At 36.4% G+C, this 18,209-nt stretch overlaps 1 protein-coding gene across 10 annotated transcripts in view; it reads right to left on the reverse strand.

Annotated features, from left to right (window-relative positions):
* The window catches only part of LOC115219086, a 295,969-nt gene that overhangs the window by 162,130 nt on the left and 115,630 nt on the right, over nucleotides 1-18,209 (reverse strand). For 9 of the 10 annotated variants that reach the window (XM_036505970.1, XM_036506016.1, XM_036506012.1 and 6 more), the window contains exon 2: nucleotides 17,864-17,968. The gene's annotated coding sequence lies outside the window, so the exon portion shown is untranslated. Of the gene's footprint in view, nucleotides 1-8,310; nucleotides 8,340-17,863; nucleotides 17,969-18,209 lie in introns of all 10 variants that reach the window. The other variant, XM_036505982.1, reaches the window with a different exon arrangement.

The raw sequence follows: 18,209 nt of genomic DNA on the forward strand, positions 1-18,209 counted from the left end.
AAATACACATACATGCATATATATGTGTGTGTATGAGTCGATATATATATATATATATATAAATAATCTTTCAAAACATATAAAGAGATACATTCCAAAGCAAGAGTCTACAAAAGTGCTCAATAAACTAATGTTTAGAGCTTTATATTATGTCGACAAACTAAGTGAAATAAAACTTCTAAGACTGTGTTGATAGGCAGAGACATTACTGTCATTAACAAATTTATTTTGCAGTCACATGATTTCAAGTTCAGTTCCACTGAATGGCATTTTGGGCATGTGCCTTCTACAATAGTCCTGACATAACCAATACTTTGTGAATGAATTTGGTAAACAAAAACTGTGCTAAAGCCTTTCACAGAGTGAGAGAGAGTTCATACTACAAAGAGGGCTGCAGGGTTATTTACACATTGAGGATAAAAGTTTGCATATTTAATGCATGCATGTAAATTTTACAGCTTACACATGTACACGGTCTATCAGGTAGTACTAGGAAGAGTCATAACCAATGACTTATGTAACAGAATAATCATCAGCTGTTACAAGAGCAAAGAAAATTTTCTGAAAAGAAGCAATTATAGGAACATAACACTAATGGAACAAGTCATTGAAAGGAACAAAAAGAATTATAGACCTGATTAGGAAGAGAATTAATTAAGGTGAATCAGTGCCAGGACAGGGGACCTTTTATATCCTCTTTCTTGTGAGACAATTACAGAAGTTCAGAGCACGCCATTATATCTTGTCAAATCTTGAGCCCTCAACTTCTAATAGTCAAAGGAGTACTAGCATCACATATAGCATGTCTTGGGACAGTTTTTAGACTGAATAGAGACTGCTTCTCACTAGGTCTGATCACAAGTAATTTCTTCCAGAAAAAGAAACAGACAGAAAGAATCAATCTCAGTGCAGTCCTAGTACTTTATCAATAGATCCTTCCCCACAAAAAAAACCCAAAAAAACATGAACAGCTAAGTCAACTACAACAGTATTTGAACTCAGAGTACAAATAGTTGGAACAAATCTCACAAGGCAATTTATTCGATGACCTAATGACTCAATCAATTTACTATCTATCTTGAGCTCATAAACCAAATGCAAAACATCCTCCCAACATTTATTCCCTGTGTGAACCATTCATCTCTGCAACAACACTTCCACAAATTCCCATTGAAACTATAAATCAAAAAAGTAAATTTAAGAGAAACTGCCAGAGCAAAAATAACAACAATAACAATATCAAAGATGATAATAACACTAATAATAACATAATATACAATGAAATTAAAAGATTGGTAAATAGGCAAGCACTAATTCATATTCTTTTGTTGATTTATGTGTAAGTGAATATTTTACTAACAAAACAAAATAAAGTTCATTATTTGAATGATTTCAAACTTAACAGATCGATCAAACAGTATTTAGACGTTTGGTACAAGAGTGTGAGGAAGATATTATTACATATAGTTAAAGCAAACTCAGATGCTAATTCCCTTGGTGATGATCAGTCTTCTGTGAGGAAACAAAGAGTTCTATCAAAGAGTAAAAATTTAGCAGTGTGTGCGAACAAGAAACATCATAACCTGGAAGGAAGGAAGGAGGGGAAATTGATGGATGGCAGGATTGGTAGAATGGCAGACAAAATCCCTAATAACAGTCAGTTACATCCTTTTCCTTTCTGAGTTCAATTCCTGCAAGAGTTGACTTGCTGTGTGGAATCTATAAATTATGTACCAGTCAAGCACTGGATTTACTGTGATTAATATACCCCATCTCCCAAATTTCTGGCCTAGTGTCAATACAAAAAGTTATCATCATCATCATCACCCTTATTATTATTGTTATTATTATCATCATTATTATTTTTCATATTGCTATCATTATCATCATCATCATAATTATGATCATTATTATCATCATCGTTTAACATCTGCTTTCCATGCTAGCATGGGTTGGATGGTTTGACTGAGGACTGGTGAGCCAGAGGCTGCACCAGGCTCAATCTGATCTGGCAAAGTTTCTACAGCTGGATGCCATTCCTAATGCCAACCCCTCCGAGAGTATAGTGGGTGCTTTTATGTGCCACCGGCATGAGGTTCCAGTCAGGTGGTTCTGGCAATGACCACTCTCAAAAGGTATTTTTACATGTTACCTGCACAGAAGCCAGTCCAGCACAACTGGCAATGACCATGCTCGAATGTTGTTTTTCACGTGCCACCAGCACATGTGCTGGCAAGGCAACGCAAGCAACGATCACGCTTGAATAGTGCTTTTCACGTGTCACCGGCATGGGAGCCAATCTGTGGCCCTTGGCAACGATCACGCTTGGATGTACTTTTAACGTTCAACTGGCACAAATGCCAATCAGGCAGTACTGTCATCGCCATGTCAGCGATTTTGATTTGTTTACATTTGCCTCAATAGGTCTTCGCAAGCAAAGTTCACTGTCCAATGAATGAGAGGTTCTCGTAAGTGTGCCAGTTACACCCCATGTTCGGATGTGCTTTTAACATTCCACAGGCATGAGTGCCAATTAGGTGGTACAGTCATTGGCCATGTCAGCAATTTTGATTTTGATTTCACTTGCCTCAATAGGTCTTCACAAGCAAAGTTTATTGTCCAATGAATGAGGGGCATCCATAAGTGGACTGGTTGCACCCACTGGCATAGGCCATGGGCTATGGTCTCACTTGGCTTGTCAGGTCTTCTCAAGCACAGCATATCTCCCAAAAGGTTGTGTTTCACCACCTCATCCCAGGTTTTCCTGGGTCTACCTCTTCCACAGATTTCCTCAACAGCTACGGTGTGACACTTTTTCACACAGCTGTCCTCATTCATCAACTAGTCCCCTCCGACCAAGATTTCAGGCCTTGTGCCTTTAGGAGAAAGGATTATTATTAGTTAAAGGAAATGGTAAAGTGGTAGCCTTCATATTTATTTACAAACCTTTATGTATTGAGTTCAAATCCTTTTAAAGTCCACTTTCACTTTCATTATTCCAAAGAGTAGGGGATATCAATAAAATAAGTACCACCCCCAGGACTAGAGTCAGTTTCATTAACTATATTGTTATTACTAAAATGTGGAAAGAAAGGGTGCAGTGATGGACATGTCTTGGGCATATTAAGCTTTACAGAGCCCAGCCTGCATCAAGTTTGGCCATAGCTGATTTGAGAGAGGGAGAGAGAGGGAGAGAGAGAGAGAGAGAGAGAGAGAGAAGCAGGAGGATTGAACTCAGTACTGGGTTTAAGGCCAAGTTGACCTAAGTAAAATCTGAACTCAAAGTATAGACCTGGAACAAATACATCAATGCATTCTAGCTAATATTCTCACAACTTCAACACAGACACGTACACACTCACAAACATATACACATGAACATGTGCTAGGTTTTAAGAAGGTCAGTCTTGATAGCGGAAATGATATCTAGCTGTAGAAACCATGCTAACAAGGAAATGCATAAGCAAGGTGCAGCCCTCCAACGCAGATAGGTAGATAGTAATAACTCCAAATATGAAGTGACCAAGACCAGGATGAACCACCCAACGCATGCCAACATGGAAAGCAGGCGTAAAATGACGCCAATGATAAGGATGATGCATATGTTTGCATGCACACACACATGCTTGTGTAGATGTATGCATTTACATAAATACAGAGGTAGGTGAAGTCTTCTGACTTACCAGTACTTGTGGAACTGTCCAAACCATGCCAGCATGGGGAAACAGACATTAAATGATGAAGATGATGAAGATGATGATGATGACGACGACGATGACGACGATGATGATGAAAACCACACACAATTGTGCAAATGCACAAAGACACACATACATGCACAAACAAGTGCAAGTGTGACTGTGTGGTAAGAAGTTTGCTTCCCAACCACATGGTTCCAGGTTCGCTTCCACTGTGTGGCACCTTGGGCAAGTGTCTTCTACTATAGCCTCAGGCCGACCAATGCCTTGTGAGTGGATTTGGTAGACGGAAACTGAAAGAAGCCCAATGTGTATATGTGTGTGTGTATGTATATATATATATATATATATATTATATATATATATACACACACATACATACATGTGACTGTGTCTACCACTGCTCGACATTAACCAGTGTTGATGTGTTTATGTCCCTGTAACTTAGCTGTTCAGCAAAAGAGACTGACAGAATAAGAACCGGGCTTTTAAAAAAGAAAAGCAAATAATTACTGGGATTGATTAGTTTAACTAAAACTCCTCAAGGTAGCACCCCAGCATGCCCACAGTCTAATGACTGAAACAAGCGAAAAATAAAAGAAGATAAACATACATAGAGAAGAAAATGGAAATAAAAGAAGAGAATTATATATGTTTAGAAACAGTGGATGTCTGTTTAACAAGGAAAGAAATAAAAGAAAAACACTTGTAATGTTGGCAATCATTAATAAACAATAGTAGAGGATTAAGAACAAACACGAGGAGTTAGAGCATACATAGATAAGCTTAAGCCAAATATACTCGGGTGTTCTGCACAGATTTGGATGGGATTAACTTCTTTTTAACTGTAATACTTTAGAATCTGTCCTGAAGTTGGTGTGGTGGATATCATCCTCAGTGTTTTCCAAAGAAATGGCAGTGATTGCGACATGATGATGATGATGATGGTGAAGATGGTGGTGGTGGTGGTGGCGGCGGCGTTGGTGGTGGTGATGGTAGTGGCTGCAGCAGCAGTGGCATTCATCATGATGATGAGGAGGAACAGGAGAAGGAGGAGGATGGTGAGGATGACAGTGATTTTAAGGAAGTAGATGATTGAGATAAGGTTGAGGAAGAGCTGGAGAGTGGTGGTGGTGGTGGCAGTGATGCTGGTGATAATGTTTAAGATAAAGATGGTGATGGTGATGATATTCACAATAGTTCCTAGCAGCAGAAATTATAAGACCGATAACAATGGATAATGTACAGATGAATAAATTAGTGTGTGTGTGTGTGTGTGTGTGTGTGTGTGTATGTATGTGAGAGTGTGTTTGTGTGCTTTGCCAGCTCAGGAGATTTGATGAATTGAAAATCAAATCATTTTAAGTGTTGATGAATAACAAGTATTAACAATACAAATTAAAATATGAACAATAAAGGCAGAAAATATGGTAAGGGGGACATAGACAGAGAGAAACATATATATATATATATATATAAGATTAGACAGAGAGATAGACAGATAGAAGAAATGCAGCAGATTTAACAGACAGCCTGAATGATAACAGGTTGGACAGATCAACAGAACTTATGAACAATCAAATGCACATGTAGCCCTCCCACATGTAGCCCTCCCACATGTAGCCCTCTCACATGTGGCCCTCCCACATGTTCATTCCTCTTCACTTTTTTTTTTTGTCAGTTTAATAGTAATTCCATTGCTTCCAAAAGAATATGGATGGTTAAGTCGACTAAGACAGACTCCAAACCATACAATAGAAATTTGAAATTAAGCTTGCCAGTTCTAGAACTTCTAGTATCCACATCAACTCAGTTGCTACTTTACTTGATTGGCTGATGAAAGAATGATTTGATAAACATGAAAATAATCCTATGAAGGGAGAAGGAGAAGTAGCAGGAAGAGTAGAGCACCAAATTAAATACATCTTTATATATAAAAGTGAAGTTGTGTGTCTGTCTCCTACAATTTAGATTCCTAACTACTCCCACCTTTTGCGGTGCAGTTTAACCAAAACTGGGTATCTTATAGTCGTGATTCATATCGAGCCCTTCTGGGTATTAGTGCGCGTCTACGATGAGTCTACGATTTTAAAAATAATTTGCCATCATTTTTTTCCATTTTAATGCATTTTTTCGCTATTATATAAGGGAAGTAACTCTCTAAAAATGTCTACGATGAGTCAATGATTTAAAAAAAAATTTACCATCATTCTTTTTCCATTTTTAATGCATTTTTTTGCTATTTTTTGGCTATAACTCTCTAAAAATGCTTATATAGTTATTTCCCTTACAAACCCGAGCAACGCCGGGCGATACTGCTAGTTTTAAATATTTAATTGAGAAGCCCTGTGATCAATGTCATTCTACTTGTGACTATCCTATTTCTTTAACCCTTTAGTTTTTAAACCAGCCATATCCGGCTCAAATATTCTACATGTTTTATATTCAAACTGGCAATATCTAGCCTTTCACACCTACCCTACATTGACACTCTAAAAATAAATAGTGACATTACTGAAACCTCAAAGCTATAAGATAATACATGATTAATTCAATTTGATGATGATGAATCTGAATGAAGAAGTATTACATTTAACAATAATTTAAACACTAAAGGGTTAAGGTGATGTATAACAATATTATCTAATGTAGTCCCAAAATCTACCTCTTGTTCCTGTTAAAAAATATATATCCCCCTTATTATATCTTTTTATTTATAGCACATATTTTGATCTGTATTGTTAATCTTTCAGCATTCAGATTGCTCTGTCAAATGTAATGCTTATTTATCTTGTAGCTTCAAGATTTCAATGATGCAATTGTATATCTTTAGAATGACATTACAGGTTAGGTGTGAAAAGCTGGATCTGGCTGGTTTGAACGTAAAACAGAAATATTTTGGCTGGATATGACCAATTTAAATGCTAAAGGGTTAATACTTATTATTCATCATGGCTTAAAATAATACGATTTTCAATTCAGCAAATCTCCTGAGCTGACAAAGCACACACACACATACACACACATATGCACACTCACACAAGCGCCTGTTCTTGTCCTTGTGTTCACCAAAATCATCACAATTTTACATCTATTGTTCAACAGTGGCATGAGTAAGGTGGGTTTTACATAGTCATACTATTTGCCATGGTCCTGAATCATCTACCACAAATACACAAGTACCAGATTTAATCCACTGCCTAGCTTAACATCACCATTTGGTCCTTGGTAGTCTTTAGCAGAGATCACCCTGTTGTAAACAGTTAGGTCAGGTTTCTGGTTTATAGATACCTTCCTCTCTTCCACCAGTTTCAGGGGCCTTGAAAGGGTTATAGGCATTGCATGCACTTCCTCCCAATTAAGAGATAACGAAGAGTTAACTTGACAAATTTGTTCTTGTTTTTTTTTTATTTTATTTTATTTTATTTTATTTTTAAAGTCGAGTACTTTTCCTTATTTCTTTACTGCCCACAAGGGGCTACACACAGAGGGGACAAACAAGGACAGACAAACGGATTAAGTCGATTATATCAACCCCAGTGCATAACTGGTACTTATTTAATCGACCCCGAAAGGATAAAAGGCAAAGTTGACCTCGGTGGAATTTGAACTCAGAACGTAGCAGCAGACGAAATACTGCTAAGCATTTCGCCCGGCATGCTAACATTTCTGCCAGCTCTGCCTTAAAAGTCGAGTACTTTTCTTATCATTAACCATTTACAGTAGGGACTATGTGCATTTTATCATACTACCAGCACTAGAGAGCTCTGCCTTGTATCAGTTCTTATTTGGAGTTGCTGCTTTCTTAAGGTTACCATGAAACAAGTGGTGTTAATATAGTCTTCATTTATTCCTGCAAAATCAATCATAATACTGTTCCTCTACATTCACTAGGGTTGTTTCTTTACTTTCTCGTCTCTTCATTTTCTAGGTGTTAACAAAACAGGTACCAGTCATGTATTGGGATTAATTCATTCATTCACAGATCAGTTCCAATTTAAGAGATCAATATGCATATGACAAACGTTACAAGACTTAGAGATGCCAAAGAGAAGAACTACACAAACAAATGTTAGATGGGGAGGTGCTATTTGATGGAGATTTGGTTGCTATATCTAACAGACTGATGGTCCTTATAGAGAGCCCATTGCTAGTTTATATAGGAAAATGTAAATGAATCGATGAGAAAAGGAATTGAAAGAATTCATTGGTATCATATAACTGATATGATTAATGGAAATAAAAAACATATACAGACAGTAATGAAGGTTAAACAAGGTGGACTTAGACAGAAGTAGCTTGAATAAAATTTAGCTCAATAAGTGACTGAATTAAAGTGGATACTTGACCTAAGAATGAAATACTTTTCAACATTGCAGACCCACTTTACTGCATTAAACAATATTTTAAATCAAGGATGAAGAGGAAGAGGAAAAGCAATGGAGATAAACATATGCAAAGATACTAATTCAGCTAATTGATGCCTATACCAGTTGAACGCAATCCAGATTGGACTGAACAATACCTAAAACAGTAGCCAAATCTTTCTCTCTCAAATCACATTGTATTCTTTAAAAAAAGAAATAACGAATTAAAAGTAGGAAGGACATACTGAATACTGTAGCTTGATTCAGATTAGGCCTAAAAAGATGAATTGGTCAGAGTTAGAATGTCTCTAGATCAGGATTAACATGGCGCCAAACAAAACATCTCAAAAAAGTAAAAGTAAATAAAAAGGCAAAGTGATCGTGGTTGACCTGGTCCTAAACAACAGTAACAACCACCTCAAAATATAAGAAGAAGTGACACAAATATAGCCTTACAAATCTTTTACTCTTTTACTTGTCCCAGTCATTTTGACTGTGGCCATGCTGGAGCACCACCTTTAGTCAAGCAAATCAACCCCAGGACTTATTCTTTGTAAGCCTAGTGCTTATTCTATCGGTCACTTTTGCCGAACCGCTAAGTTACGGGCACGTAAACACACCAGCATTGGTTGTCAAGCGATATTGGGGGAGACAAACACAGACACACAAACATATACACACACACACGTGTATATATCATCATCATCATCGTTTAACGTCCGTTCTCCATGCTAGCATGGGTTGGACGGTTCGACCGGGGATCTGGGAAGCCAGAAGGCTGCACCAGGCTCCAGTCTTATCTGGCAGTGTTTCTACAGCTGGATGCCCTTCCTAACGCCAACCACTCCGTGAGTGTAGTGGGTGCTTTTTACGTGTCACCTGCACAGGTGCCAGGCGAGGCTGGCAACGGCCACGGTCGGATTGGTGTATTTTATGTGCCACCGGCACGGAAGCCAGACGAGGCGGTGCTGGCATATATATATATATATATATAACGAGCTTCTTTCAGTTTCCATCTACCAAATCCACTCACAAGGCTTTAGTCGGTCCAAGGCTATAGTAGAAGACACTTGCCCAAGGTGCCACGCTGTGGGGCTGAACCTGGAACCATGTTGTTGGTAAGCAAGCTACTTACCACACACCAACTCCTATGCCTTTGAGAATAAGTTATGAAGAGAGAGAGATGGGCGAAGGGAGAAAGAAGCAGAGAGGAGAGATGGAAAGAGCATAGAAAATGAATATATAAGAATTAGTTGGCAAATGGAACATAGGAAGATAAATGTTGAAAGATCTAAGATGAAAAAAATAAATAGATAGCAGCATTGGTCGATTTTTATAGAAATTCAGTGCCCTAGGTAACTTAGCATGTTTTGAATCTTAAAATATTCAATATTTCTTAGACAAAAATCTTCAGTAAATCATCTATGAGAAAAAAAAATCCTGATTCCATAATATATCCATCAAACCAATTCCTCTGGTATTAGCTATAGTTAGAATCCTAGCCTCCAGCATCAGTCTTTCAACACCTGTTCTTTCTCCTCCACCGTCCACCCAATAAGGTTTGCTGCCTCTTTCAATGGCTTTGAAAGTGTCTTTAGCTCTAGACATATTGACGTATATGCAAATGGAGTTTCATGGAGTATATCTGATGTCTGTTATTGTTGTTGTTTAGACAAGCCAGCCCTAAACGAGTAGACTTATGTTCAAAGGTATTCCAACCATAACCATCTTCACTGAATTATATTGTCCAATGTGTCTTACCCTTTTATGAGATGACAGAACTATTTGAGAAAATTTGGCTGCTATTTCTAGCAGATCAAAGAACTATGTAGAAACCCTCTCCTAATTTCTCTATTATTTGTTGATGTTAGTAATGCAAATAGTTAGAGTATGATCAACATTTCTTTTTAGCAACTATTGCCTCTAGCAGCAAGACACCCACATATAGCATAAGCTATACAGAAAATAAAATACATATAAAGATAATTACAATGATTAACCACCAATGAGTAATTACATCAACTATGGAAAGGCAATGATATTTGAACAACAGAATAGTTACTACCATTATTATAAATGATTTTAGTGGTAGCAATGCTCTTATCCACCAGGCCACTTATATAGGTATGGGTGTCAATGCCTGAGTGCAAGAGTTCTCAAATTCATAGATGCCCTACCAGCCCTCAAAAAATAATATCAGTAATGTGTTTTCTGGGTTTTTTTTTCTTTCTTTGGCTCTCGTATCATCTTTACTAATGTCACACCCTTTAATATAATAATCCTCACAAGGTACTATGGAAAAATGTTCCCTATTACAATGAAAAGTGCTGCCAGAACTAATATTGGTTTCAAATTCTGGCACAAGGCCAGCAATTTCAGGATAGGGGCTAAGTTGATTTGATCAACCCCAGTGCTCAACTGGTATTTATTTTATCAACCCTGAAAGGATGAAAGGCAAAGCTGACCCCGGCAGCAATTGAACTAAGAACATGAAGATGGATAAAATGCTGTTAGGCATTTTGCCCAGCATGCTAAAATTCTGCCAGATTGCTGCTTTCCTGCCACAACTAATATTATTACTTCAGAAATAAAAGTTCGTAGTTTCAATCCTGTCTGGGACTGTGTACATCTTCAACAATAAGATCTTTGATGATAATCATCATCATCATCATCATCATCATTTAACGTCTGCTTTCCATGCTAGCATGGGCTGAGCGATTTGACTGAGGACTGGCGAACCAGATGGCTGCACCAGGCTCCAATCTAATCTAGCAGAGTTTCTACAGCTGGATGCCCTTCCTAACACCAACCACTCAGAGAGTGTAGTGGGTGCTTTTATGTGCCACCGGCACAAGAGCCAGTCTGGAGGTACTGGCAACAGCCACGCTCAATGTGATCAAACTGATTAAACAATATCTTTCATAATAAATAATTAAATAATTAAATAATAACTTGCTCCAGCATGGCCACAGTCAAATGACTGAAACAAGCAAAAGAGTAAAAGAGTAATTCCAAACCTGAACATATTTTCTTATTAAGGTGAAAAGGTGGCACACCAAGTAAAATGCTTAGCAGCATTTCATTCACCTTTATGTTTTGAGTTCAAATTCCACTGAGGTCGATTATTTCCTTTCGTCCTTCTGGGATCGATAAAATAAGTACCTGTTGAGCACTGGGATCAATGTAATTGACTAGCTCCCTCCTTCAAACTTGCTGGCTTTGTGCCAAAATTTGAAATCAATATATACTCTTTTTTTTACATAACATGGACATATATAAGTTGGTGAATCAACTGACATTGTTTGGTTATAATTCTACCAATTAGGTTTCCATCTTTAATACAAACTAGATTTACAACATATTCTCATTTTACAAATGAAGAATGTGTTGAGAAATATTCCGTTGCCATATTGGTGTGTCAAAGAACTATATAGAAGATTACTTCCTGAGTTTGATAATAATGTTTTACAATATTGTATGAAAGAGATTATTATTATCCAGTAATTTATCTAAATTATAGAATAGATTTCTGTCTGCTGTTTACCAGAGGGCAGAGTACTTTGATCCTATATGCTTAGGAATACAACAAACATAAAACACAAAAAATTCCCTCAAAAACTATCATAGTTAACTAGTTGTAGTTGTTGTTGTTGTTGTTGTTATCCTCAGGTCAGCTCTGATTCAGCGGATCTATAATCAAAGGTATTAGGTATTCAAATCATAAATATTTTATCTGAGTATGTAATACTACATTAGAAAATGCATGTGGCTTAGTGGTTAGAGTAGTTAGCTCACAACCATAAGGTCACAAGTTCGATTCCCAGCAGTGTGTTGTATCTTTGAGCAAGACACTTTACTTCACATTGCTCCAGTCCACTTAGCTGATAAAAGTGAGTTGTCCTAGTAATTCAAAGGGTCGGCTATGTTGCATTCTGTGAGGCAATGAATCTTCCTGAGAACTACATTAAGGCAGCAAGCTTGCAGAAACGTTAGCACGCCGGGTGAAATGTTTAGCGGTATTTCATCTGCTGTTACATTCTGAGTTCAAATTCCTCCGAGGTCGACTTTGCCTTTCATCCTTTTGGGTCGATAAATTAAGTACCAGTTACACCCTGGTTGGGTTCGATGTAATCAAATTAATCTGTTTGTCTGTCCTTGTTTGTTTCCTCTGTGTTTAGCCCCTTGTGGGTAGTAAAGAAATAGGTATTTCGTCTGTCTTTACGTTCTGAGTTCAAATTCCGCCGAGGTCGACTTTGTCTTTCATCCTTCCGGGGTCGATAAATTAAGTACCAGTTACGCACTGGGGTTGATGTAATCGACAATCTGTTTGTCTGTCCTTGTTTGTCTCCTCGGTGTTTAGCCCCTTGTAGGTAGTAAAGAAATCTGTATGTGTTTGTGAAGTGCTCAGCTACTTGCACACTAACTTCATGAGCAGGCTGTTCTGTTGATCAAATCAACTGGAACACTTGCATTATCTCATGTATCCTTCTCCTCACCATTTTTTTGCAGATAATGAGATTCAAGGAGATTTAGTAGCTATTTTTAGCAAGTGAAGTGAACATGTAGAGACTATCTTGTCGGTGAGTGGACAACAAAAAGGTTTGACTTCAGTGATTCCTTGAATCAACATTTGCTCTTTACATTCCAAGTTTAAATCCTACTGAGATCAGTACAAGGGTCAATCAAGTACAAGAGGCAATGATATTGACAAACAGCCTCTCATCAAAACTGCTGGCCTTGTGCTAAATCAGAAATCGTTATTTATAATAGTTGAAATCTAGAATAATCTGATTCTATTACACTAAGTACTAGCAGCTTAAACCACTTCATGAAGTAAGTATTAACCTAGTCTTTCCCTCCATTACTTCTTTGAAGAGTATAGTGATAATTAACAGGTGCAGGCATGGCTGAATAGTTAAGAAGCTTGCTTTGCAACCATGTGGTTTTGGGTTCAGTTCCAATGTGAAGCACTTTGAGTGTCTTCTAATATAGCCCCAAACTTTATGAGTGAATCTAGTAGATGGAAACTGTGTGGAAATCTGTCGTAAATGTGTGTGTGTGTATCTGTGAAGGTGTGTATTCATGTGTGTCTATGCTTCTCCCCACTCATTACTTGACAACTGTTTACATTCCTGTAACTTAATGATGTGGCAAAAGGAATCTACAGAACAAGTACCAGACTTCAAAAAAATAAAAATGTATTGGGGTTGATCTGTTCTACTAAAACCCTTCAAGGCAGTTCCCCAGCTTGGTTGCAGAAGTAAAAGATAAAGATAAAACCAAATAGTAATTTTTGCAACATTAGTCCATTGTTAACTATTAAACAGAAACCTGAAAACAGCCTTTCCTTCAGAAATAAATGCAGAATGAATTCAAAAGACCTATGCATATTTTTAAAACCCTTTTGATAGCAACTCGCCTGAGGTTTACATTACAAAAACATCTGTTTTAAAGTGATATATATACATACACACACATATATACACATATATGTATGTATGTATGTGTATATGTATACAAGTGAACAAATGAAAGAAAATTGTACTCAACACATTTGGTAGGAGTTACAAGTGATATATATAATATATATATATATATATATATATCACTTGTAACTCCTACCAAATGTGTTGAGTACTATATATATATATATATATATATAGAGAGAGAGAGAGAGAGAGAGAGAGAGAGACAGACAGACAGAGATAGCAATAAGAAAATGGAGGGGATCAATAGGTGGTTCATCAACTTTTAAATATAATATGTTAACTTATTTATTTATTTATTTACTAAACTGACAATTACAAGAATATATATATACATGTATAATATATTATGCTTTACATATAAGATAATATTAATATATAAAGATATCAGTAATTATTACAATATAACATACATGATCATAAATTGGGAAGGCACACACACATTTCGGCCTTCTAAGAATTTGTGTTCCAATCAGTAGTTAAATAATAAAGGAATGGCAGGTAAAACACCTAGCAGTATTTAGTTTGAGCACTTTATGTTCTGAGTTCAAATCTTGCAGCGGATAACCTTGCCTTCTATCATTCAGGAGTTCATGAAATACAATAGCACTGAAGTAGGAAGTGCAACTGGCCATAAAAATCTACCTAGAAAAACTCTGTCTGACCCATGCATGTGGACAAATGTGGACATTACAACGACCATAATATAACATATTTTGAGATAATTTTTCATTTCTGAAAATACATGCAATTAAATTCATAAAATGTATGCACTATTCATGTTACAACTATTATGTTACAGTTTTTATGTTCTAACGTTTTTCACACAGCTGCCTGTGTACTTTCATATATATATATATATATACGTATGTATGTATGTATATATAGTCTTTTATTCTTTTACTTGTTTCAGTCACTTGACTGCGGCTGTGCTGGAGCACTGCTTTTAGTCGAGCAAATCAACCCCAGGACTTATTCTAGTGGTCTCTTGTGCCAAACTGCTAAGTTACAAGGTCATAAACACACCAGCATCAGTTGTCAAGTGATATTCAGGGGACAAACACAGATCCACACATACACACACACACACTATATATATATATGAGAGAGAGAGACCACTATTATGCAATTCAAACAATGATAGACATAAACCAAATCATAAATAAAAAATAAAATATATTTTAAAACTTATAACCAGATCACAAAAAATACAAAAATGAATAAGCAATATACAATAAGTAATATTACTTATTACTTATTATATATTACTTATTACTTATTATATATTGTTTATTCATTTTTGTACTTTTCGTGATCTAGTTATATGTTTTAAAATATATTTTATTTTTTATTTATGATTTGGTTTATGTCTATCATTGTTTGAATTGCATAATAGTGGCTTTTCTCTAATTTATATATATCTCTCTCTTTTCTCTTTTACTCTTTTACTTGTTTCAGTCATTTGACTGCAGCCATGCTGGAGCACCGCCTTTAGTCGAGCAAATCGACCCCGGGACTTATTCTTTGTAAGCCCAGTACTTATTCTCTCAGTCTCTTTTGCCGAACCGCTAAGTGACAGCGACGTAAACACACCAGCATCGGTTGTCAAGCAATGCTAGAGGGACAAACACAGACACACAAACATATACATACACATATATACATATATACGACAGGCTCCTTTCAGTTTCCGTCTACCAAATCCACTCACAAGGCATTGGTCGGCCCGAGGCTATAGCAGAAGACACTTGCTCAAGATGCCACGCAGTGGGACTGAACCCAGAACCATGTGGTTGGTAGGCAAGCTACTTACCACACAGCCACTCCTATATATTTATATTGTGAAATTTTATTTAATACTAAATTGAATTTTTCCCTGTAAGTTTGGAGTTATACTCCCTAATATTATCATATATATATGTTGAGGCAAGTGAAATCAAATCAAAATCAAATCAAATTCGATGACTGGCATCCGTGCTAGCAGGGTGCAAAGAGCACCATTTGAGTGTGATCATTGACAGAGCGGCTAACTGGCTTCAGTATCAGTGGCACTTGAAAGGCACCATTCGAGCATGATCGTTACCAGCGTCGCCTTACTGGCACTCAAGCCCCGTGCTAGTAGTGTATTAAGAGCACCATCCGAGCATGATCGTTGCCAGAGCGGCTATCTGGTCTTCATGCTGGTGGCACGTAAAAGATACCATTCGAGCGTGATCATTACCAGCATCGCCTTACTAGCACCTGTGCCGGTGGCATGTGTAAAAGATTCAAGCGAGGTCGTTGCCAGTACTGCCTGACTGGCCCCGTGCCAGTGCCACATAAAAGCACCCACTACACTCTCGGAGTGGTTGGCATTAGGAAGAGCATCCAGCTGTAGAAACTCTGCCAGATCAAGATTGAATCTGGTTCACCAGCCCTCAGTCATTCGTCCAACCCATGCTAGCATAGAAAGCAGACGTTAAATGATGATGATGATGATATGACGAGCTTCTTTCAGTTTCCATCTACAAAATCCACTCACAAGGCTTTGGTTGGCCTGAGGCTTTAGTAGAAGACACTCGCCCAAGTGGGACTGAACCCAGGACCATGTGGTTGGTAAGCAAGCTACTTACCACACAGCCACTCCTGTACCTTTATTCATTTATATGTATGTGTGTATGTGTTTACTCCCTAGTCTGTACTAATTGTTATATTCTTGTCATTTTTCAATAAACCTTCCCGTTATGTATATATATGTTTGTATATATATGTATGTTTATATATGTATATGTATGTATATATATGTAAACATATAAAATAACTAAGACCAGTGAATAACATTAATATATACATAAAAGCAAAATACAAATTGTCACTGACTAATCAGGAGAAATGAAATGGGTGAAGGACATCAGTGAAGTAAATGGATGATATACAGTAAATATTTTAAACAAAGAATCACAATGTAAATTGGTGAAGGGGAAGCAGGGAGAAGTGATGAAAGTAGAGAGACAGGAATATGGGTGTCAACAGAAGAGGCAGATATGTTAAATACAATGAAAGACAGGCAGAAGTGAGAGATAGAAAATGAGAAAGATAAAGAAAAGAGCTACTGAATGACAGAGTGAAACACTGCTAAAGTTATGTTTTAATAACTTATCAATACAGAGGAGTTAAATATATTTTCATTTATTTGGAAATGTGGTGAATTATAGATCATTATGCTATGAAATAGAGGTCTGAAAATTTTGTTTGCTTTTACACAGATATTAGTCTAAATAAGGTAACAGCCGCTGATCAACATGAAATATATGTTCTGGGTTTAAGTTTACACACACACATGCATATATATATATATATATATCTACATACACATAGATATGTTATCCAAAGTGTATAGTATAATATATATATATATATATATATATATATATATATATATATATCTCATGCTAGCATGGAAAACGGATGCTAAATGATGATGATGATGATATCCAATACATTTGTTTGTTTGTACTCCACCTGCCTTCGTCTTTTGTTTATTTTCATAAACCTTCCCGTTATGTATATATATGTTTGTATATATATGTATGTTTATATATGTATATGTATGTATATATATGTATGCTCATATATATATATATGTTTATATGCAGCACGGAATTTTGTCAGTGAACAGGTCGCGGTCTCAAAGCAAAGAAACTATTTTGGCGAATTAAATTTAAATGTTGAAGTGAATCTAACGGTTTTTGTGTGTTTTTAAATGGCTTATAAACACCTTCCATGCTGCAATTGTATTTGTTTCAGCACACGGTCTCAGATCAAGTCACTTGCTTTGCAAGTACATTTCCATAAATAGAATATTTTGGCTGGCCAAAATATTCTATGACCAATTTATATGCTAAAAGATTAAGTGGTCAAAATGCATGACACTCTCACTGGTCACTACTGAGATAAATTTTCATCTCTCCCAACAAAATCAAAAGAGATGTCATCTCAGGATAAATACTGTGGTAACTGGCCTATCAACATCATGACATGCATATGGCTAAGTTATTATGAGTTGCCTTATTAGAATTAGAGTAACAGATTGTTTTGAATAAGTAACCAGAAATAGATCAAACTGAACATTAACCACACTAACTTCACAATCTTTCCATCTAGGAAAGACAGTGATAAATGAGAGTCCCTTCTTTAATCTAAGATATGATGATTAATTATTTTACCATTCATTAAAGAAAAACATTTACAAAAACTGAAAATAAATAAAAAATAATATAAGGAGGACAAGGAGAAACATAGTTGACCTCCAAAAACATATTACAAGACTCACCTTTTTCTTAGTTCCAACTACAACAGTTGAACACTTAAAATATGGGTAAGGATGTTAACATCACACTGCTACAGGTTAGAAACACACTTTTGCACCTGTTGGAATCTGGAAATAAACAATAAATATTATAGGTTAAAATCTGGAAATAAACAACAGATATATGTATACATATGTCACAGTATGTGAATATAGTAGATGCTAACAAATTTTAGGTAGTGAATAACAATACTTTAACCAATCTAGACTTTACTCAGTATTAGAAGTAAATACTGGATCACTGATCAAATCCACCCAAATATAAAGAGAAATAGCTCCATATATATATATATATATAGGCGCAGGAGTG

This window comes from Octopus sinensis, linkage group LG1, assembly GCF_006345805.1.
Source record: "Octopus sinensis linkage group LG1, ASM634580v1, whole genome shotgun sequence".
Lineage (NCBI taxonomy): Eukaryota > Metazoa > Mollusca > Cephalopoda > Octopoda > Octopodidae > Octopus > Octopus sinensis.